Below are 22,923 nucleotides of genomic sequence, written 5' to 3'. Positions count from 1 at the left end.
ATGGTTACTATAGGGATAATATACATCTTAATTCACTACTATCTATTGCAGATTAATACTAACTTAATTTCAGTAAAATATAGAAAATTTGCTCCAATATAACTCTATCCCAGACCCTCCTTTGTGCTATAATATATACCTCAAATATATCCTTGTATTAACACTTAATATTATTTATCATATAGTTATATCTGTATTACATAATAATACATTAAGTGTTATTATATATCTCACATGTACATGTTATAACCCATCAATATAGAGTTTTTTTTAAGCTCTTTTTAAAATGTATTTATTTATTTGTTTATTTTTGGCTGCATCGGGTCTTCGTTGCGCTGCGCAGGCTTCTCATTGCAGCGGCTTCTCTTGATGTGGAACACGGGCTCTAGGTGCATGGGCTTCAGTAGTTGTGGATCGCAGGCTCTAGAGCACAGGCTCTAGAGCGCAGGCTCAGTAGTTGAGGTGCACGGGCTTAGTTGCTCTGCGGCATGTGGGATCTTCCCGGACCAGGGATCAAACCTGTGTCCCCTGCATTGGCAGGCAGATTCTTAACCACTGTGCCACAAGGGAAGTCCCATCATGGTGGTTTTCTTTTGTTGCTTTAAAGATTTTCTTTCCATTGTTGGTTTTTAACAATTTGTATGCTGTGTTTAGGTGTGGATCTCTTTGTAGTTATCCTAGTTGGGTTGGTTGAGCTACTTGGATGTGTAGATTAATGTTTTTAATCAAATTTGTGAAGTTTTCAGACATTATTTTTTTTTTCTGACCTCTTCTTCCCTCTCCCATTACACATATGTTGGTCTGTTGTCCCACAAGTCTCTGAGGCTCTCTTCACTTTTCTTCCATTTTCATTCTTTCTATTCTTCAGTAGATAATTTCGGTTGATCTCTTCGGTTCAAGTTCACTGATTCTTTTTCTCTGCTAACTTGAATCTTCTTTTCAGCCCCTCTAGTGAATTTTTTGTTTCAAGTATTGCTTATTTCTACCTCTAGAAATTACATTTTTAAAATTTTAAGTTATGTGTTTCCTTATTGAGCATCTTTATTTGTTAATATATTATTGCCCTAATTTCTTTTGATTCTTTAAACATTGATTTCTTTTAGTTCTTTGAACATATTTATAATAACTGCTTTGATGTCTTTGCCTGATAAATCCAACTTCTTGGAGACAGAGTCTATTGATTTTTTCTTTCCCTCAGAATGAGTCATACTTTCCTATCTCTTTGCATATTTTATTTGAAAGCTAGATTTTTAAATACTATATTGTAGCAACTCTGGATTCTGAGTTCTCCCTTAAGGCTGTCTTTTGTGTTTGTGTGTTTAGTAACATGCCTTGGTTAAATCTATGAAATCTGTCTCCTCTGAAGGGTGTGGCTGTCGATATCTCTGCTCAGTTGATTTTTTCTTGTTTTTATTTTTAAGTCTGGCTTCCTAGGGGTCACTCCTGTGTCTAAGTAGCCTAAAGGTTAGCCAGTGTTGGGACAGAAACTGGCTTCTGTCCTCTAGTAATGGGTGTGTGGGCAGGGGAACAAATTTAAAGTTCAGGCTGTTTTCAATTCTACTTGGCCTTTTACTTTTACTTTTCATTGGGCCCTTTCACAGCTCCTCCATGCTCAAATCCTCAAAGTCAGACAGGAGTATGTGGCTGTCTTAGATCCTCTGTTCTCAGCTGCAAATGTACACAACCTCAGCCAGGAATACTCTTTCCCCAGCCACAACTGCAACCTCAGGTTGGTAGTACCATTGGCCCTCTCCTGCTCCAATTCAAGTGAGCCCTCTTTGACTGTGCCAGTCCTCACAGCATCCCCCCATCCTGGCAAAATCTCCATGCTGACCGGGCTGGGGAGAGGGTTGGAAAATGGAAGCATCCTCAAGCAAGGATGCCACAGAGTCCCACTGTTATTACTGAATTTCAGCAGTTGTTCAAGCACAAACACTTCTCAGATTATTCTATGCCTTTGGTCGATTTTCAAGGTGCTAAAATGGTGGTTCTCACCAATTTTTTCCAGGTTTGTAAGTTGCTTTTGGGGGGGAGTTGATTTGCCCACCTCTTCACTCTGCCACACCTGGAAGTCCCACCCTCGTCAATAAATATTTGATGAATAATAAGTGACTAAACCCTGTGTTATCTGTCTTCTACCTCTACCACATTTTTGAGACTGTCCCATCAAAAATTATCAGTTGCCTCCCAGGAAGTAAAACAGGCTTTGAATAAAGCAGACATTGGTTGAATTCCAGCTCTGCCACTTAGCAATTGTGTATTCGGCAAGTATACTTATCTTCTCCAAGTCTTTTTTTTTTTTTTTTCCTTTTCTTTTATTCTGTTAAATGGCTAAAACAATGCCTATGGAGTTATTGTGAGGAGGGTGGGGTCTGAGTAAGCACCTGGATGGACACCTCAGGGTTCTTTTCCAACACAGTTTTTGTCAGGAGGCCTGAGCTTCTGTTCAGACTGAGTCTGGGATGCCTCTTGACCTCTTTTATCACCCTTACACTCAATAGAGACATAAATGGTGGGAAAGCAAGGATAAGATCATGAAACTCCTTTGAGAGTGGATCTACTATACACAACTATAATGTATCATTATGCCTTATGATGTTCTTTGGGAACTTAAAAATCCCTCTCCCTGGGAAATTTTGATCATAGCAGAATTTCTAAAAATAGGGAAGCTACTGAAATTACTCCCCTAACTTCCTTTTTCCCTGGACATTTTAACCATTATGTTGATATCTTCTGAAAGACCAGGACTATGGATAAATCCTTTTTAATCTCACATTTTTAGGTATTTCTTCTTCTAAGAACTGAAAGGCATGGTCCCCTGACTCAGAAATAAAACATCAATTTGGTGGTTAAAGATGGAGAAAAAGAAACATGACCAAATAGAATGCTTGGAATTTGAAATGAAAATAGTGTGGCAAGACTATCACCATTTTAGGGCCTTACTGAAAATTCAGCTCTTTCTGCAGGAAATGCATGTTTAAAAACAGAATAAAAAACAATTGCTCTTTCCACATTCTTTTAAATTTTTTCCCTTTTATCCTCCCTTTAGTTAGCCAAGCATTCACTATTGTTACTTGCTTTTTCATGTGTCAGCTAGGCTGCCAGCTCTCTGAAGGCAGGGAATACCTCTTTGTATCTTCCCCGATGCCTGGCACTATTCCTTGCTCTCACCTGCAGTCAACAATTATGCTCATTTTATATAAATTGTAAACATCTACCAACATAGAAAGTTTAGGAGGATGACATTTAAAAAGTATAAACAGAATTTGTAATATTTCCTTTCTGTACCTCGTGTATATTCTACTCTGGAGACCACTGTTCTGTAGGATAAAATGCAGGTTTCAGTTTTTTGTTTTTTTTTTTTTTTGGCTTCGTCGGGTCTTCGTTGCTGCACGCAGGCTTTCTCGTTACGGCGAGCGGGGGCTACTCTTCGTTGCGGTGCGCGGGCTTCTCATTGCGGTGGCTTCTCTTGCTGCGGAGCATAGGCTCTAGGCACGCGGGCTTCAGTAGTTGCAGCATGCGAGCTCAGTAGTTGTGGCACATGGGCCCTAAAGAGCGTGGGCTTCAGTAGTTGTGGCGCGCGGGCTCTGGAGTGTGGGCTCAGTCGTTGTGACACACGGGCTTAGTTGCTCCGCAGCATGTGGGATCTTCCCACACCAGGAATCGAACCCGTGTCTCCTGTATTGGCAGGCGGATTCTTAACCACTGCGCCACCAGGGAAGTCCAAGATCCAGGTTTTTTAAAACCACAGTCTTCAAACTGGGATCTCGGTAACTTAAGGGTACATAGCATAGATAGTATTAAGAGGTTCAATTTCCAGATTCTGAAGTACCAAATGTTTCCTTTCCTGAAAGTGATCTGCCAAGAAATGGCTGACGTTGAGCTGATTTCTCTTTTCCAGCCTCCCCTTTCCAATTGCTCTGACCCTTCACAACAGAAACTCCTCAGCCATCCTGAACTGTGTTTTTTCCCCAAAGCAAGGGATGATTTGAGAATGCATTATGCCTGAGGGAGAATCTCTTGAGAGCCAAGTAAGAAACACTGACAGAGCAGCAGCTTCTTCATCCCCTGAACAAATTCCTGGCAAGCCTCTGTGCCTTGCACAGTGACTATCTTAGAATTAGAAGTCACAAGTGAGGTGGTGGAAGACTTTGAAGTAATACACTGGGTTCTTTTTTTTTTTTAATTTTTAAAATATTTATTTATTTATTTGGCTGTGTCGGGTCTTAGCTGCGGCACGTGGGATCTTCGTTGAGGCATGCGGAATCTTTTGTTGCAGCGCACAGGCTTCTCTCTAGTTGTGGCGCTCGGGCTCTAGAGCATGCAGCCTCAGTAGTTGCGGCACACGGGCTCAGTAGTTGTGGCTTGCAGGCTTAGTTGCCCCGCGGCATGTGGGATCTTAGTTCCCCAACCAGGGATTGAACCCATGTCCCCTGCATTGGTAGGCGGATTCTTAACCACTGGACCACCAGGGAAGTCCCGTTATATGGTGTTTTTAATTTAAAAATGGAGCTAACCTTTTTCTGATAGAAAATAATTCTATTTAACTGCCCAGTTTGACCATGTACACCAGTTTTGCCAATTCAGTGATATTTTCCTTAAGTGAAATGGGCTAGATCTGTGCCTCCGCCTTGTTAATGAAAATATATGCAAAGTACTCGTCCGATATACAACACACCAAAAATGTCACCATTTGCAACTATTTCAACTTCTGATGACCACTGCCTTAAACTAACATTCACAATATTCATAACCACCCCAGACTCTTTCCCATCTTATCTCCTGTCAGGCCCTTTCAGGCTTCAGCCAAACCATACTCATGCTCCTGGGCATTCTTCCAAGTCTATACCTGTGTGTGTGCTCATGTCAGTTCCTCCATCAGAAATACCCTTTCTTCCCATCTCTGTATGTTGAAAACTTAATATCTGCTTGGACTGAAGCACTAATTAGGCACTGAGGATGCTAAATGAACATAATAATAGCCTTAGCATGTCTTCGCAGGATTTAAGAGTCTAGTATGGGAGACAGATAAGCAATGGAATATGGTATGACAGAGCTATGATGGGGAACCACAACGTGTTGGGAACTCAGCAGAGACACCCTCCCTTCACCTGGAAAGGTCAAGGAAGTCTTGGAGGAAGTGTCCAGAAAGCCAAGACCCACTGAGGAGCAAGAGTTAGCTTGACATTTTGCAGGGAGTGAGGAGAAGAGGACTGACTGGTGCTGAGAGAACAAAAGTGAGTTGAATTGACATTGTTAAGGCGAGTCCTCTGTGAAGTCAGGATTTTGACCATGAGAGACACATTTACCTAATTCTAGGGTCCAGATAGAAACGTCTACCAAGTTCAATCTGTTTCATGTTTTTGAAAGAATGGTCACATTTCTCTCTAAAGCCCAATTTAGAACAGGCTGAAAGTCAAGGGAGAGGTCATCTCTAGAAAAAATTTCCCTTGCGTTTTGCCAAACACAAAATATTTGAACCCCAAGCTCAATTGCTGGGGGAATGTGTAGACTTTTTATATTGGGTTCACCAGAAATAGTGCTCAGTGAATACTCTTGAGACATCTGTGAAGAAAGTCTCAGGAAGTTTGTACGTGGGGCTCTGTTCTGAGGGTGCAGGCACCCTCTAAACAAATAAGCTAATGAAACAATAAGAACCATAGAAGAGAAAAATTCAGTTTCTGAATTTTGAAGAGATCACAAGGGCTTAAGTTGTCTGGCTCTCACTGCTCCACCTCTGATCCCCTCCTGCACTGTCCTAAACCAGAGACCCTGAAAGTCCCTTCACCAAGGGATGCTCAATTCCACTGCATGCCACCACTCACACTGCTGATTTGTTATCAAGCTATTTATTTCTATGAGAGACACTCCTCACAAATACATTGGTAGAAGAGAGGTACGACAGATGTGGCATCAGCCATCAAATATTTCCTCTACTTGGGCTACCCTGGTGGCGCAGTGGTTAAGAATCTGCCTGCCAACGCAGGGTTCCATCCCTGGTCCGGGAAGATCCCACATGCCGCGGAACAACTAAGTCCATGCACCACAACTACTGTGCCTGCATGCCACAACTACTGAGCCTGTGTGTCACAACTACCGAAGCCTGCACGCCTAGAGCCTGTGCTCTGCAACAAAAGAAGCCACTGCAATGAGAAGCCCACACACCGCAACGAAGAGAAAGCCTGTACAGCAACGAAGACCCAATGCTGCCAAAAATAAATAAATTAATTAAAAAATATTTTCTCTACTGGTAACAATTTGGTACCCAATAACTCTTTGCTCATTCAAAATAGAAAATATACTCAATCTTCTAGTTCTCTGATACAGTCCATCCATGCATCATCACAATGGATTCTTATTTCTCATCCTGTTTTCCTAGTTTATTTTCTTCAAGCATCCATATGGAGGGTTAACATTTTCTCTATAAAAGTATTCACTGTGGCAGTAGAATCAGGTAGGTCTCATCCATGAGGGCTTAGTTATCGAAGCACCAAAAGATGTCTTTATAAAACACTGACTGTATATGGAAGTCACATGACATGGACCCGAAGAACTATATAACCAGTTAGGTTCCAAAAGGTTATATTGTTGGTAAAGCTACTTCATCTTTTTCAGGAAAACCATTATAAGCTCATCCCAGAAAACAAAAACTCATTTTTGTTAGAATGTTATTATCAAGCTCTGGAGGGTCAGTTTGATAACATTTTTCCATTACAAATGTTTCCTATTGTGATACCATATTTTTCCAGATGGGTGGGCCAACTGTAATTCTGCTCTAAATCTTGCTTTCTTCCAGTTCCCCGTGAGTTTTCTAATTATGGCCTTTAACAAAGTTTCCAGCAATGGTGAATTGAGATTTGTTTTGAAGTATGAATATAAATGTGTTTGAAAATGGGTTTAGACCCTTGTGTGGAAAGAGCCTGAAGCTTCCTAAACAGAAAAATCATCAAGTAAATCAGAACTGACTTAAGAGTCTGGAAAATGGTAGCAGGGTTTAGTGACCTTATATCAAACCACGGCCAAGGCCACATTTTAACACCTCCCCACTCCCAGATTAATTTTATTTCTGTCACCCTCTTCAGCTTTTAAATTTCCTTCCATTCAGCAAAATCGGTTCCATTCAAGAGAACAAATACATTGTGACTTCTATGCCTGATACTTCTCTGTGTGCACTGGTGGAAAATAGAGTTTTAGTTTTCAGCTTTGCACCTGAGAATCGTGCGGGAGTAATGAAATGAGTTAAGCCTCCTTTTCTCCTAAAGCCCCAGGTTTTCCTGAGAACACCCATATAACATATGTCAGTTCATTTAGGCCGGAAGGCTCCTCAAAACCGAGGCCATTTTCTTGTAGGGTCATTTTAGTCTCTTTTTAGATAAGGGGACTGCATGTAAATGCTACCTTGGTGGCAGAGGCTTTCCTGGGCAAAAGTCCACACCTTCACCTGCAACCCGTTTTCTCCTTCCCCGGCACGGTCTTGCAGGGTCGCGGCGCTTCCAGCAGATGGCGCCGCAGCTGAATTTTCGCGACCCTCTCTCTAAACCTGCAGAAGAGTCTGGAATAAACAGGAAGAGGAATTTGTTTTTTTAACCACTCCAATTTCCAACATATATTGCTTTCTTTGTCGGGTCAGAAGCTCTTTTTACTTAGCCAAGTTGAAATGTATTTGAGACGTTTAAAAAAAAATCAGTGATTACGCAATCCCAAATACATGTTTTTTTAAAGAATTTCCACTGTCTCAAAGGACTCAAGAAGCAAGTTTCCAAGTAGCATAAACTGTCACAAGAGTACAGTGGTTCAGAAATATCAGTAGGCAGCGCTGGGTGAAGAAAGACTGGCTCGAAAAAGACCAACAAGGCGTAGCACGGTAGAGCCTCGCGGGGCCGCAGCGGAAGTGACCTTAGAAGCGGGCGGGGCGGCGGCCTTGGGCGCCCGGAAAACAGCGTCGCCTGCTGGTCAAAAGGGAGAAAGCGCGGATCTCGTCGGAGGCTGCGGCATGGCTCCCCCGACACTTGGTCCCGACAGACATTTCAAACACGTTTGCACTCAAGTTGCTGCACGTTATGCCCTTTACCCAACAAAACCGAAAGTAATGCGCACAACCAGAGCAGTCTTTCTGTCGAGAAGAGACACCTTAGAGGCCCGTCGTGGTTTGGGGATACAGTGTTTCAAAGGGCTTAGCTGTTGTTAATACCTTCCTAAAGCTAAAAAGGGTGGATTTGATTTTCATGGTATAATTGTTATTTAAAGCAATCATAAAGGAGAGTGAAAAATAGAACCTGATAGGGGCTCTCTTTCGTTTTTCCCATCCTGCTTTAAGTTATTTACAAAATAGTAAAAGAGGTTATCAGAAGCAAGTTGGGAAAAAAAGGGCAGAGGGTTGAATTTCAAGGTGATTGTGCTTATCATTTCTTATTATGGCCCCTCATTTTTATTCCAGGGTTGTTGCAGTTCCATTTCTAGAGTCCCTCCTCCTCTCCCCACTTCCTTTTTCTCTTCACTCATTTGACAGGAGCCTCCGCAATCATCTGCCTAGAAAACGTCATCATCATCCACTGGGAGAGAATTGTGGTACCACCTTTCTCCACCTATGGCTGAATCCCACAGAAAGAAGATGACGGTTGTGCTTCTGCTCTTGAGCCAGCGTGATTGCTGGGAACTGAAACCTGCAAGATGATGCCAAAGCGCAGCTTCCCCCTTTTTATGCGGTGTAGAGCTTTATGTTGCCCTTCATTAAGCTGATGCTTTCTCCTACAGAGCCCTGTCCTTCACGTTCCCCAGAATGATGCGCTAATAACCTTCTTGTTCCTTCCACTTGCAGAGATTCAGTGCCTTAAGCAGAAGAATTGTACATTTCCATTTTTCTTCTTGTAAGGTAGTGAAGGCCCAAGGATGGACGGTTTCATTTGGACTAGTCATGCTGTTTATCAGGTCCCTGTTCTCTGACATGAAAATTCCAGTCTCCCATCAAGGCATAGCTGTAGGCATTAATTATAGGCTCTAGTTCAAAGCATGCCGTCTCTTTTGAGCAGCAGCACCAGAAATTAGGAAGCCAACTGGAAGAGAAGCTTCTTGAGGGTCCTGGAGAAGGAAAGTTGGGCCCCCAAGTCCTGTTCACGACTACTCTAGCCTTCACAATCTGGACCCAATCAGATGAACACTGAGAGCTCAGTGTTTGGAGGACAAAGAGTAATGGATACATAGTAACTTGACTGAGTTAGGGACAGGATCCAAGACATACCTGACATTTGTTTATCTGCAGAGAAACAGAAGTAAAGGAGGGGAATGTCTCCCTAAGTGTTACTGTGTTATAAAAGTGTCCTCCCGGGAGAGGACACATGAACAGGGCAGCTGATAACATTAATGCTGTGCAGGCAAGCACACATCTCCCCACATCCCCAGGACTGCTGAACCAAGTGTTATTAAACTAATCGGCAGGGACGCAGCTCTGAACCTCCCCTGCTGCAGTCCTCAGAGGGAGTCGGCTCAGACAAAGCAAAGTGGCTTTTCCGAGGGGGAGGGGTGCCCGCTTTCTCTTTGTTCTTCCTTGGAAAATGGGCTCTCTCTCAAGTCTAATACAACAGCTGCTTACATCTCTCAGAGGAGGGCAAAAGAAGTTAATTCCCAATAAAGATGTGGACAGCATATTTTGGAGCCCTGAACTCTGTGAAATGCACAGTCAAACTGTTTTTAGAATTCTAACATGCTGTAAGTTTTATTCTGGGTTTCTAGGCAAAAATTTCAGAAAGGTGCCTCTCTTTATCAAATAAAAATAAAAAGATCACCTTCAGAAAGGGGTGGTAGAGACAGTGTTTTGAATCCTTCTTAACCTAATAATAGATGTCCTGCACCTTTACTCTTAAGAATCTCTTCCTCGCAGAGGTGTATGATTTAATGAGCATACTCTTTTGTCTGCTAGGAAATCCCTTCAGCAGGGATTTCCCTGCACAGGGATGTGCAGGGAAACCACACTTTTTTACACTACAAGTGATTTTTTCCTCATAAGAATGATTTACTCTAGCTCCTTTAAAGGTAAACACATTCAAAATTTCTATCCCTGACTTACATGTGGAATCAAGACAAAGGGTGTTTGTTCTTGTGTCAGGAATAGGCCTGCCGCTCCCCAAGCACTCAGAGCATCTGCTCCCCGGACTGATTCTTAAACCAAAAGCCACACGTGGCTTCTGTGCTTGACAGCTGGGGTGACCTTTTATATCCAGTTGGAATTTCAATTTGGGCCGGCTGGAATGGGTTTGCACACACGACAGAAAATGGGCTCTGTTGGTCAGAGAAAGCTTCCTGGGCTAAAGACTAGGCTGACATTTTGGAAATACTGTAGGTTCATTTCCTGGGAATTCACCCCCCAAAATAAAGTCCCTTCAGTCCCTTCAAGTGGCATCCTCAGGCTCTTTAAGACAATTCTGAGTCTTTGGGGATTTTCTCTGCCCACTAATATCAGCTATGTTGTCCAGAGTAACACAGTATCTGCACATTTGTACTCAGCCTAGCCTTGGGTCCTGTGGAGAGCAGCTCTTCTCTACCAGCTCCTGGGGACCTCATTCTTTCCAGCACTTTCAAGAGGAAGTAAGAGCAACCCCCAGCCAGGAAACCACCCAGCACAAGTGTATGATCTGATGGCTCACGTCCTACAGGTAAGCTTCTAAAATGATTCTGAGGCTAGACAAGAAACGAATAAGCAGGTGGTAAAGGCTATATATACCTTTGTCATTAACAGAAAATTTTGACAAAATAGCACTGGGCGTGTATAGTCATAATACTACCCTGTGTTTATGTTATTATCTGTTACCCAGAGAGCATATTACAGAATGCCTTTCATCTGACAGGTTCAAAGTTCTTTCCAGTGTTAACCTCATACATTAAGGTACTTCGGTTTAATAACTAACAAGAACTTTGAGGGCAAGAGCCCTGTCTTGAACTTCCCTTATGCTTCACACCATACCCAGCAGGGTATTAGACATGCAGTAGGTGCTCACAGAATACTTGCTTAAAAAATATATATACATTGTACATATACATATATATACATATATATATATACACATATATATATATATAAGGAACAATGGCTGTGCTTTAATCCTGAGATCAGGCCTGTCTTTATTGTCACATCTGAAGAAAATGGAGAGTGATACTCTGTAGACAGAAAATGGAAGTGGGGATATTGCAACTTCTCTGATAATGATGACAGCAGCTGACTTCCCTGTATGCCAGAAACTGTATACTTTATACACATTAACTCATTTAGACCTCACCACAATCTCACAGGCTAAGTTTACCATGATTACTACTCTTATTTGACATATGACAAGATATTACCCAAGTCACACAACTAATAAATAACCACATCAGGACTTGAATCCAGAGATTAGTCTCCAAGGTGCATGCTTTTAGGTACATCCCTGCTCCAGAATAGCTAATAATGACATTCATGGTTCCATTTACTAACTGCCCTTCTTTGAGGGATCGCCTCACAACATAATGTTGTGAAGTGGGAGGGAAAGAGGGAAGATGCTAAGAAAACACAGTTCATAACGTACACATTTCAGTTTGCATGGTTTTGATGTTTTTTCCTATATGTTATCTCATTTAATCCTCACAGCATGCTGTCAAGTATGTTACTGTTATCTCTTATATATAAGGAATAGATTTCTGGAGAATGGGTGGGTCTTTTAAAAAAGTAAATGCTAAAATTCAGAAGCTGAGAGGCAACAAATCTTCTAACACTGTGCCTACCCTAGGCCTCTTAGCTCAGTGTTGGTACGCACTTCCTATGTTTCCTTCCTTTCTTACTTATTAACACTCCAGTGAGTCATAAAGCTTATGCTTGTCTCTACATACAAATATGATTAAATGTTGACTTGCCATGCCACTAAGCCATTTCAAAAGCAGAGGCGGGCTTCCCTGTGGTGCAGTGGTTGGGAGTCCACCTGCTGATGCAGGGGACGCGGGTTCGTGCCCCGGTCCGGGAGGATCCCGCGTGCCACGGAGCGGCTGGGCCCGTGAGCCATGGCTGCTGGGCCTGCGCCTCCGGAGCCTGTGCTCCGCAACGGGAGAGGCCACAACAGTGAGAGGCCCGCGTACCGCAAAAAAAAAAAACCAAAAGCAGAGGCAAGGTAGAGAGGAAACAGTAAAAGTGAGAGTGCATGGAATGCTAAGTGATGTAACAATTAAAAAGAATGAATTAGATTTCAATGTACTGCCATGAAAAGATCTCCACAAGGCATAGTAAGTTAAAAAAAGAAAGAAAGAAAAGCAAGTTGCAGAGTAAAAAGTACAACAATGGTACCATTTATGTTTTGGAAAGATACAAACCAGTATAATACAAACACACACATCTATGCAAACATACATATAAACAGTTGGTTACACCCCAAATTGATAACCGATTTCTCTGGGGAGAGGATTGGGTCCGGGGTGAGGTACATAGCATTGGCAGACTTTATCTTTCTACGAGATAATTTATTCAAATAACGTGTATGTAAGAAAAAAAAAAAAAGAAAGGACAGGAAAGAAACAAGTGATGGTGTTAGAACATAAAAGGTTAGCAATATGCAGTAAAACAAGTGGTACAAATACACAAACTAAAATCCACTGCCACATTCATGTTCATAAGAGACCAAGAGATTAGAAGAGAGTCCTCATGTTGGCATTATTATTATCAATTGGATGATTTTTAACATGTAATGTCTGACTCTACCAGAAATACAGAGCTGTGAAGTACATTAGGCTTCGAGCCAGATAACCTGGGTTCAGGGCATGACTCTGCATTTCTCTGTAACCTTGGGCTAATCTCTCAGGGTTCCTTAACTATCAAGATAATAGTTACATACTTCAGAGGGTGCTTTGAGCATTAAACGAAATAATGCTCAGGAAAGAACAGCAAAATCATGCAGACTGAGACTTATGAATTGTGTTTGTGTTTCCTCTCTTCCCATTCTCTCTCCTCCACTTCAGAGAATTATTTATTTATACACCTTTAAGATGTCTGAATGTCCCACAATGAGGCAGAGTTAAATTAACAAGCCGTTAGTCTTCAGTACAATATTTGCTGATAATAGATGGGCCTCTATTATTTGAAGCTTTAGATTATGCACATGCATAGTTTTTAGGCTTCAATAACCTGTATTCATGTATTTATTTTAAGGAATATATCTATTTGATTCTATTTATAAAATATACTCTTTTCTTGTAAAACCTACTTTTGATGCAAGAACTGAAATATACAAATCAGAGGGGCCATTTAAAGTATAAGCCAAAAATGCATTAAATACTTTTGCACCTTAAAATGTGTTTATTTGTGGTCCTACTAAAATTTCAGGCTGTTCTGAAATTTGAGAATCTAATTATAAACCTTAGAATAAAAAGGGTTGCAAAAATAATAAGAGAAATACTATCACCAATATAATTAAACACAAAAGAGAAATATGAACAAATTAAAAAAATATATCAGTTGCCTACACACAGCACCGTGTCCACACTGCATGACGTAACTATTTCCAATTACAGCCTCACCTTTGAAACAGAGCTGGGTTCTCATCTGCTTTTGCTGGATGTGCCTGTGTTAAAAGGCGCAGGGACCTGAAGATTTCTGGTCAACTAAATAAGAATCCAGTTTAAGTTGTTTTGCAGTTTGAGTTCAGAAAGGATTCATTTAAAGGAACCAATTCCAAGCACACAAAGCACACATCCCTCCCAGGCTCCTCCACACCATTAAACTGGGCTGTCATTTTAGAGCTGGGGGCCCATTGTTCACTTTCTTCTATGCTAATTAGACCTGACAGATTGCTCTTTCTAGCTAGACGGGCCCTTGCCAAGAACAGAGAGAAGAGATGAGGCTGATCTTGTCTTTATGCCTTTGGGATTAGTGCCCCATCCCCCATCCTAGTCCACAAACACAGAAAGGTATCCCCAGCAGCTCAAATCTGTTCCCCTTCTCCTCCAGCCTCCTTCTTACTTAACCCCTGGCAGTCTCAGCACCACTGACTTTTCTTACTTTCAATACCGTGAGATTCAAACCCTAGTAGGCTATGGGAGTGGAATAAGCGTATGGTAAAATTTTTCATAGTAATATTCTGACCTTTTTTTTTTTTCTCTGCAGGCCCCGGGGGGAAAAACAGATCACCTTTTCTAAAGGGAAAGATACTGCAGTTCCACCCAGCAGCAGGAAATATCGATTGCTTCATAAAACAGAGCTCAGGAAGGATTCAGGCCCTGGCACTGCCTGCACGTTTCTGAAGCAGATCCCTCGCCCCGCTGCCCTCAGTTTCCGTCTGTGAAATTCCATCAATAATTCTTGAACCTTTATCATATCAAAAACATGTTATACTGGTATTATGTAAGAATTAGATAATAAAATTATAGAGCTGGAAAAGATCTTAGAGATCACCTAGTCCAGTATCTTTGTTTGGAAGACTGAAAAACACAGGCCAAAAGAAGGAAGTGACATGCAGTGTTATGAAATTAGTTCATAGACTTTAAACACACGATGCTGAACAACAGCTTGCTAATCAGCTTTGTCACTAACGTGCCTTTTCCTAGTTTATCCTATGCTTGATAATAAGCCTTATTGGCCAGGAAAGCAACTTTCTTTCTCCAAGGAAGGAATTCCCCTCACCCAAGGACTATGTTTTCAGAAATGTTTCCCTTTACTAAGAATCCAATGGTCTTGTAATAGAACCTGAGTCACCCAATGCCACGTGCTTCTTGTAGGGACACAGGATGAAATTCAACAGGCTGAAGGTCTGGGGTCTGCTCTCAAATGTGAGTGGGCCTGTCTTTGACTTAAGCCTGGCTGTGCGCGCACAGCCTCAAGAGCTGTGAGCAGTAGAGATTGTTAGGAATTTCTTCTTTGAACAGATCTAGTGTTTCCCAGGTTGGAATGTAAACCCATTCATTTGTCATTCATTCACTTACGCACAAGCACTTAATAAAAGCCCATTTTTTGCTAAGCCCCTGAGAGCTGATAAGACTGCTACAAGGAGTAGGACCCAGCATCAAGGAGCCTCAGAAGGAACCAGCAGTGTAAACACTTATGTGCAGTAGAGCACTGTGGGGACTAGGATGGAAGGAGGAGATGGTCAATTTGCCTGGGTTGGGATTTAAGGAATCAGGAAAATGTCATAGAGGAGGTGATACTTGAGCTGAGCTTTGGGAAATGAAGGTTATTTTCCAGGTGGAAGTGAGGCAAGTACATGGCATTCAGACAGAGAGTGAGCCTGGCGTTTGGGGGGAAAAAAAAGAAAATTTTGGTCTGCATCGTATGAGGAAGCATCGTACTAAATTGGAAAGTTAGTATGATGTGAAACATTATATGACAAAGGAAGAAGTTTAGATTTTGTTGTGGCAGCTCATGGGAACCTTTGAAGAGTTTCAAGCAGGGAAGTAACGTGATCCAAACTGCAGTTTTGAAAGACGGCTCCAATGGCAGTGTAGAAGATAGAATGGGGAAGAGGTAGGAAGAAGCAAGACCCAAGGCAAGTAGGCAATACAAAAATTTAGGTGAGACAAGACAGCTGACTCAGTCTCTTCAAAAAATCAGTGGAGGGAATTCCCTGGTGGTCCAGTGGTTAAGACTGCACTTCCACTACAGGGGGTCTGGGTTCAATCCCTGGTCGAGGAACTAAGATCCTGCAAGCTGCACAGTGTGGCCAAATAATTAATTAAATTTTAAAAATTTCAATGGGAAGGATCAAAGAGAGGGAATGGTTTTACTTTCTAAGAGGATTCAACTACATGAAATGTGTGGACCTTGTTTGGATCCTGATTCAAACAGGCCAGCTGTAAAGAGAAAATTTGGAAGAAAAACAGAGTATTAGATAATATTAAGGCATTCTTGCTAATATTGTTAGGTGTGAAAATGCTACTGTGGTAACATAATAAAACAGCATACTGAAGTGTTTATGGGTGAGTTGTCATGATGTTTGGATTTGCTCTAAAACATTGTAGAAATAATAGATGAGGTAGCTATGGCAAAAAGTTAATAGTTATTCAATCCAGATGATGGATATGTAGGAGTTTGTTATACTCTATGTATATTTGAAAATCTTCAAAATAAAAAGCTAACATTTTAGGCAAAGGATAATGAGATCCTAAATTAAAGAAGTTATACTGAAAACGGGGACTTCCTGGTGGTCCAGTGGTAAAGAATCCTCCTTCCAATGCAGGGGACTCGGGTTCAATCCCTGTTCAGGGAACTAAGATCCCACATGCAGGTGGGGTAACTATGCCTGCAGAACACAACTGCTGAGCTTGCACGCCTCAACTAGAGAAGCCCGTGTGCTGCAATAGAGTGAGGCCCGTATGCCACAATGAAGAACCCGCATGCCTTAACGAAGATCCCGCGTGCCGCAACTAAGCCCTGATGCAGCCAATAAACAAACAAATAAGAAGTTATACTGAAAACGGAGAGAAGAGAGCTATGAGAGACAGTAAAAAGGCAGAATTAACAATACTCAGTGACTGATTATAAGTGATTAGTGAAATTGGAGAGTTGAAGTGACTTCTAGGTTTTGCTTGGGTGCCTGGGGAGACGGGAAAGAGTTTACTCTTTCAGGCATGTGGAATTGGACTTTCAGTGAAACATTGACTTAGTGCTGCTTAGTAGGCAGTTGGACACGTAAATTTTTAAAGCTCACGGGAGAGCCTGGGGCTGGTGGTGTGGATTTGTGAGCTGTCAGCTCACCAACACTTGGGTGGAGATTCAAACCGTTAGAGGAGCATGGCAGGTGAGAAGGGAAGATGGCTGAGGAAGAAGCCCAAGGCGCACTTACACTTAAGAAGTGGGGATAGAGGGGGCTTCCCTGGTGGTGCAGTGGTTGAGAATCTGCCTGCCAATGCAGGGTACACGGGTTCGAGCCCTGGTCTGGGAAGATCCCACATGCCGCGGAGCAACTAGGCCCGTGAGCCACAATTACTGAGCCTGCGCCTCTGGATCCTGTGCTCCGCAACAAGAGAGGCCACGATAGTGAGAGGCCTGCGCACCGCGATGAAGAGTGGCCCCCACTTGCCATAACTAGAGAAAGCCCTCGCACAGAAACGAAGACCCAACACAGCCATAAATAAATAAATAAAATTTAAGAAGTGGGGATAGGAAGAACTTGCAAAAGAGATTAAGAAGAATGGCCAGTCGGGTATGAGGAGAAACAGAAAAAAATAATTTCTAGAGAATCTGTCAAGAAACAATAGTCAATAGAATCAAATATCCCAAGTTAAAATATGAAACCCATTGGATTTAGCATCTAAATGACAATTGCCAAAGAACTTCCAGTAGAGTATAACGTAAGAGGGGAGAGTAAGTGAAGCCTGGAAGATGAGGGAGGGCTGGATGGTCCTCACAGAAGGAGCGAGGTGGCTAGAAATGGTTTGCAAATGGGCAAGCTCTGGTCCAATGGGATGATCAATTACCTCTGCTCAAGGGGGCTCAGTAGAAGTGAATTCCTGAGAGAAAAAAAAAAAAAGTTTCAGTTAGGGCAAGGAGGAGAAGGGTATACTCTATAGAGATTAAGAATATAAGGTTGGTCTAATGAAGCAAAGATTCCAGAGGGCATTGTGGAGAGAGTTTACAAGAAGGTCAGCAGTGTCTGAGAGTCAGGAGGGTAGAAAGGGACTCTTGTCCTCTGGCTGGAATATTTTAGCAACCTCTTCAATAGTCTTCCAAATACAATTTTCTCCATTCTCTCCCATCTTGCAGGTATCAAATTTGGAAAATATTTATAAAGTACAGCCTTGATCATGTCAAACCCTTGCCCTAAAACTTTCATTAGCTCCTACTACCTACTGAGTTAGGTATAATGTAGATATTGAAAGCCCTTCCATAATCTGATTCCAACCTGCTTTTATCAGCCTGATTTTTCTGGGTTTATTTGTTTGTTTTTGTTATGTTTTGTTTTATTTTGTTTTCCTTTTCATGAACCTTCCTTCCAGGATGCCAGGTATTCACTCTTCTCTGAACATATTAATTATATGAAACATCAATATTATAGGAAAAGGGCATATAGTAGTGTCTAGCATATAGTAGCATTCAACAGATGTTAGTTTTTGGATACTGAACTATTTTTAATTCCCCTCCAACCATTTCATGAAGTTCTCTTTACCTTGAAGTCTCTTTCTACCTTTCTTCATGTCACACGGTAAGATTCAGCTCAGGTGTCATCTGTTCCAGGAAGCCTTTCCTGTGTTCTCAGGCTGGACTGTGGGTGCCCTTGTCTGGGCTTCTGCGGCACCCCCATCTCTCCTGACACTCAGCCTATTAGATCTGTTTATATGTCTGTTTCCTCATTAGAGTATAAATTTCCTGAAGGCCATGGCTGAATTTTTTTAACATATTTATAGCATCAGTACCTAGTACAGTACATGGCACTATATATGCCTAAAAAAAAAAAAAGATATATTGAACAAAACTTCACTTCCTCTCGTTAACTGCATTTTTATAGATGTGTGATATGGTTTCTTATATGATACCCTCACTCTACTCCTGAATGGAAGTGGACATTGTTTTTGTCACCAGTGTCCCTTCCTGTTCTTCTGGCAACATGCCTGATTTTCTCTGTGAATTCTCTGCTCTTGGTCTTTGTGATCTGGATGCGGCTTCCCCCAACACCTTGCCCCAGGGTGGAGGACAAGACACAGGCCTAAATCAGCCAGTTATTGTTCCATTTCCTGTGGCCTCACTGGTTTAGGTGAGCCACGTGCTCTAAGCCTTTCCAATCATAGTAAATCTCAGGACTGTCTTCAGTTACTGGAAGAGGGATTCTTCTCTCTCTCTCTCTCTTTCTTCCGCACATGGTCATTAGGCGCAGGGCTATTTTCATACCACAAGAGACAAATATATTTGAAAATGAAGGCAATAGTTGGAGAGAACACAACCAGGAGAGAGAGAGAGAGAAACAGAGTCCTGGTGATGGAAAAAGAACTGAATTCAGCCATACTTGGAAAGAAAATTATTGCTTGTCAGTTTGTGTTGGATTTTCTGTCATTTGCAACAAAACCATCTTAACTAATATAATATTTATGGGTATCTAGTACATTGCTCGACACATGAGACTATTCAACAAATGTAGTTAATAGATAAATAAGTTGTTGTGAGGAACAGCAGTTATTTACTTCTACAGGGCAATTTGGCAATATATAGCCTTAAAGAAGATCGTCCTTCTGGAGATGGGTGATGGTGATATTTGCACAACAATGTGAATATAATTAATGTCACTGAACTGTATACTTAAAGATAGTTAAAATGGTAAACTTTATGTTATATGTTTTACTACACTAAAAAAATGAATAAGAGAAAGGAAATGATCATCATTAGACCAGAAATAAAGGTTTATAGCCCAGTTAACACATGAAAACATAGTGTCAGGAAAGCTTGTTGCACTCGTATTACTATTAATACTAGTAGTAATTCTCTACTTTTAGAAATGTATCTTAGGGAAATAATTAGGTAAGTATACAAAGTATGTTTATCTGAACATTATTTATAATATCAGTAGGGACTGGCTAATAAAATTATGATATATTCAAATAATGGAATATCATATAGTCATTAAAATAAGGTAGACTTATGTGCCACTTCTTATGAATATATACATCAGAGTGCTATTGGAATTATATTAATATCAAATCATTTCACAAAAATAAGGCAAGACTTTTACACAATTTATGAATTAGAACCAAATGGTTGTAAGGAAGAACATCATTCAGTGGCTGGTAGGAGGTAGAAAAGCTCACTCAGAAAGAACTTACGATATTTCACTGAATTTCAGATACCATTGGTTGTGAGATGCTTCCTGATTTCAGAGATATCAAAATGTGAAAAACGGGCTTCCCTGGTGGCGCAGTGGTTGAGAGGCCGCCTGCCGATGCAGGGGACGCGGGTTCGTGCCTCGGTCCGGGAGGATCCCACATGCTGCGGAGAGGCTGGGCCCGTGAGCCATGGCCGCTGGGCCTGCGCGTCCGGAGCCTGTGCTCCGCAACGGGAGAGGCCACGGCAGTGAGAGGCCCGCGTACCGCGAAAAAAAAAAAATGTGAAAAACTATACAGCAGAAAATTGTGCATAGAGATAAATGGGATGAAGGGAAATAGGACATGAAAATCATCAGACATAGTAAACTCAAAAGGAAAAGTGTTATAAGGTTTATAGAATAAAACTATTTTATACCTAGTGAAAGGAAGCTTTGAGGAGGGATGTAAGATGGCCACAAAAACATGCACTGAAGGTTGATTTTGTAGCTAATCTAAATTAGGAAGCAAGTAACTCCCTGCTAATTTGAACACTGCATATTAGGTAATAGTGAGTGTTAATTCATTTACATTTGTGAGGTTTCTTTCTCTATTTTTTAAGTGGAGGCCAAGCTTGTAATTTTAGCTTCCCCTTCTGCTTTAGAAGGTGTTTGGCAGCTGAAGACAGATAAAAAAGAACGGGAGCAACAAATTGCTAATACTCAAGGAGAAGGTCAAATGTCTACATTTTTCATGTAAACAGAATATAGGGAACTCAAGACTTCCCCTTAAGAGTGTTCAGGGGCTTCCCTGGTGGCGCAGTGGTTGAGAGTCCGCCTGCCTATGCAGGGGGCACGGATTCGTGCCCCGGTCCGGGAAGATCCCACATGCCGCGGAGTGACTGGGCCCGTGAGCCATGGCCGCTGAGCCTGCGCGTCCGGAGCCTGTGCTCCACAACGGGAGAGGCCACAACAGTGAGAGGCCCGCGTAAAACAAACGAAAAAAAAGAGTGTTCAGTATCTCTTCCCAGCCTCACCGGTTAGGAATTTGACCAGCTGTCTATCGGGAAATGGGCTTTTAAAATGTCAAGCATTCTCTCTCTCTCTTTCCCCTCCCCCCGCCTCTGCCTCTCTCTCTCTCTCTCTCTCTCTCTCTCTCTCTCTCTCTCTCTCTTTCTCTCTCTCTCTCACACACACACACACACACACACATTCACATTCACAGATTTCAGTGCTTAGCAATACACTATACGTATGCTATTTACTCACATAGCTTGTTCCTTATTTTCAGTTATTTCTGTCCGTGGTAAAGTGGGAAGCATTCGGAAAGGAAAACTGCTCTTAGTTTTACTATGACTCACAATGAGCTCAAGTCAGGTGCCCAGGACCACTGCCACCAGCAACTGCTGCATCCAGAGCATCATCATAAGCACCTTCCATTTGATGTAATTACTGACCACAGACAGAGGGACTTGACCAAAAGCCACAGGTATGGGTCTAGGCAAAATGCTTTGGTAAATAAATTTAACCTCACAGGTAAACAAATTTTCAGATCTAGAAGGAAACCTAAAGAACATGTAAGCCCTGAAATTCTTAACTTTTGTCAAGCAACAAACTTACCTCAGGACTCTTGAGACATCTTGGGATGAGGTCCCAGGGTTGTATATTTTTCAAAAAGCTTCACATGTAATTCTGCTGTACATTAAAGGCTAAGAATCACTGTTCTAATCCCATTCCTCTTATTTTACAGATGGTGACCTGGGGCCCAGAGAGGTGCTGCCTTGCCCAAGATCACACACCTGGTTAAAAGCAGAAACAAGTCTAGAACTCAAAGCTCCTGATTCCTGGCCCAGGGTCTTTATTCTTACACTACCATCCTGCCCCACTGACTGTTTTCCGAATATTTACTATTATTCCTTCCTAATACAATTGAAAATGTATAACCATTGGTTATTTAATGACAAATCATAGAATTGCAAAATCTAGCATTTATGAAAGGAGCCAGTCACAAAAGACCACATATCATATGATTCCGTTTATATGAAATGTCCCGAATAGGCAACTCCATAGAGATAGAAGTAGATTAGTAAATTACCAGGAGCTGGGGCAAAGGGTGGAAATGGGTATGGGTTTCTTTTGGGGGGTGATGAAATGTTCTAAAATTAATTGTGGTAATGGTTGCACAACTCTATGAATATTTAAAAACCACTGAGGGGACTTCCCTGGTGGTGCAGTGGTTAAGAATCCACCTGCCAGTGAAGGGGACATGGGTTCGAGCCCTGGTCTGGGAAGATCCCACATTCCGAGGAGCAACTAAGCCTATGTGCCACAATTACTGAGCCTCCATGCCTAGAGCTGGTGCTCTGCAACAAGAAAAGCTGCCGCAATGAGAAGACCGCGCACCACAACGAAGAGTAGCCCCCGTTCGCTGCAACTAAAGAAAGCCCGCGCACACCAATGAGGACCCAACGCAGCCAAAATAAATAAATGAATGTATAAAAAAATAAAAATATATAAAAATAAAAACCATTGAATTGTACACTTTCAAAAGATGAATTGTATGGTATATGAATTATATCCCAATAAGATTGTTTTAAAAAGTCTAGGACTAACTTCTCACTGGACTCTGAAAGATAATTTAAAAGTTTTACTTACTTCATTCTTCAACATATCTCTAAAATAATAGTTTCCAAATGGGTCTTATCCTTAAATGTAGTTTATCCCTACCTAGGCGCATTTCCCAGTGCCCTATACCCCCCAAACAGATTGACCTTCCCAGAGCTTAGTCTGACATTTAGGAGTTTTGTCCTTCATGCCACCAGACTTTGTGCCTTTGCCAAGACTGTTCCCTCCACTGAGGAGGCCAAATTATGTTTTCAAGGCCTGGCTCATATGTCATCTCTTCAAAGGCCTTTTGTCTCCACCACACTGGAGGTGGTCTGCCTTCCAGGGTATAAGAGGTGACATTTTTTTTTTTCAGAAACAGACTTTATTAAAAATTTTAATTTATTTTTGGCTGTGTTGGGTCTCCGTTGCTGCGCGTGGGCTTTCTCTAGTTGTGGCGAGCGGGGGCTACTCTTTGCTGCAGTGCGTGGGCTTCTCATTGTGGTGGCTTCTCCTGTTGCGGAGCACATGCTCTAGGCATGCGGGCTTCAGCAGTTGCAGCACGCGGGCTCAGTAGTTGCGGCTCGCG

General features: G+C 41.9%; 2 long non-coding RNA genes across 2 annotated transcripts in view; one reads left to right on the top strand and one right to left on the bottom strand.

Moving 5' to 3' along the window:
* LOC137201873 (uncharacterized) overlaps positions 1 to 14,805 on the top strand; it is a 31,656-nt gene extending 16,851 nt beyond the window's left edge. The window contains exons 2-3 of the long non-coding RNA XR_010932391.1: positions 10,501 to 10,649; positions 14,117 to 14,805. This is a non-coding gene — a long non-coding RNA (uncharacterized lncRNA). The remainder of the gene's footprint in view (positions 1 to 10,500; positions 10,650 to 14,116) is intronic.
* Positions 279 to 21,204, bottom strand: LOC137201874 (uncharacterized). The gene is made up of 2 exons (XR_010932392.1): positions 21,000 to 21,204; positions 279 to 7,552 (listed from the first exon to the last, which is right to left on the bottom strand). It is a non-coding gene; the product is annotated as an uncharacterized lncRNA (long non-coding RNA).
* Between the last annotated feature and the right edge of the window lie 1,719 nt (positions 21,205 to 22,923).

This window comes from Pseudorca crassidens, chromosome 11 (assembly GCF_039906515.1).
Source record: "Pseudorca crassidens isolate mPseCra1 chromosome 11, mPseCra1.hap1, whole genome shotgun sequence".
In the NCBI taxonomy this organism is placed as follows: Eukaryota; Metazoa; Chordata; class Mammalia; order Artiodactyla; family Delphinidae; genus Pseudorca; species Pseudorca crassidens.
This window is presented reverse-complemented; position numbering and strand designations above follow the sequence as displayed.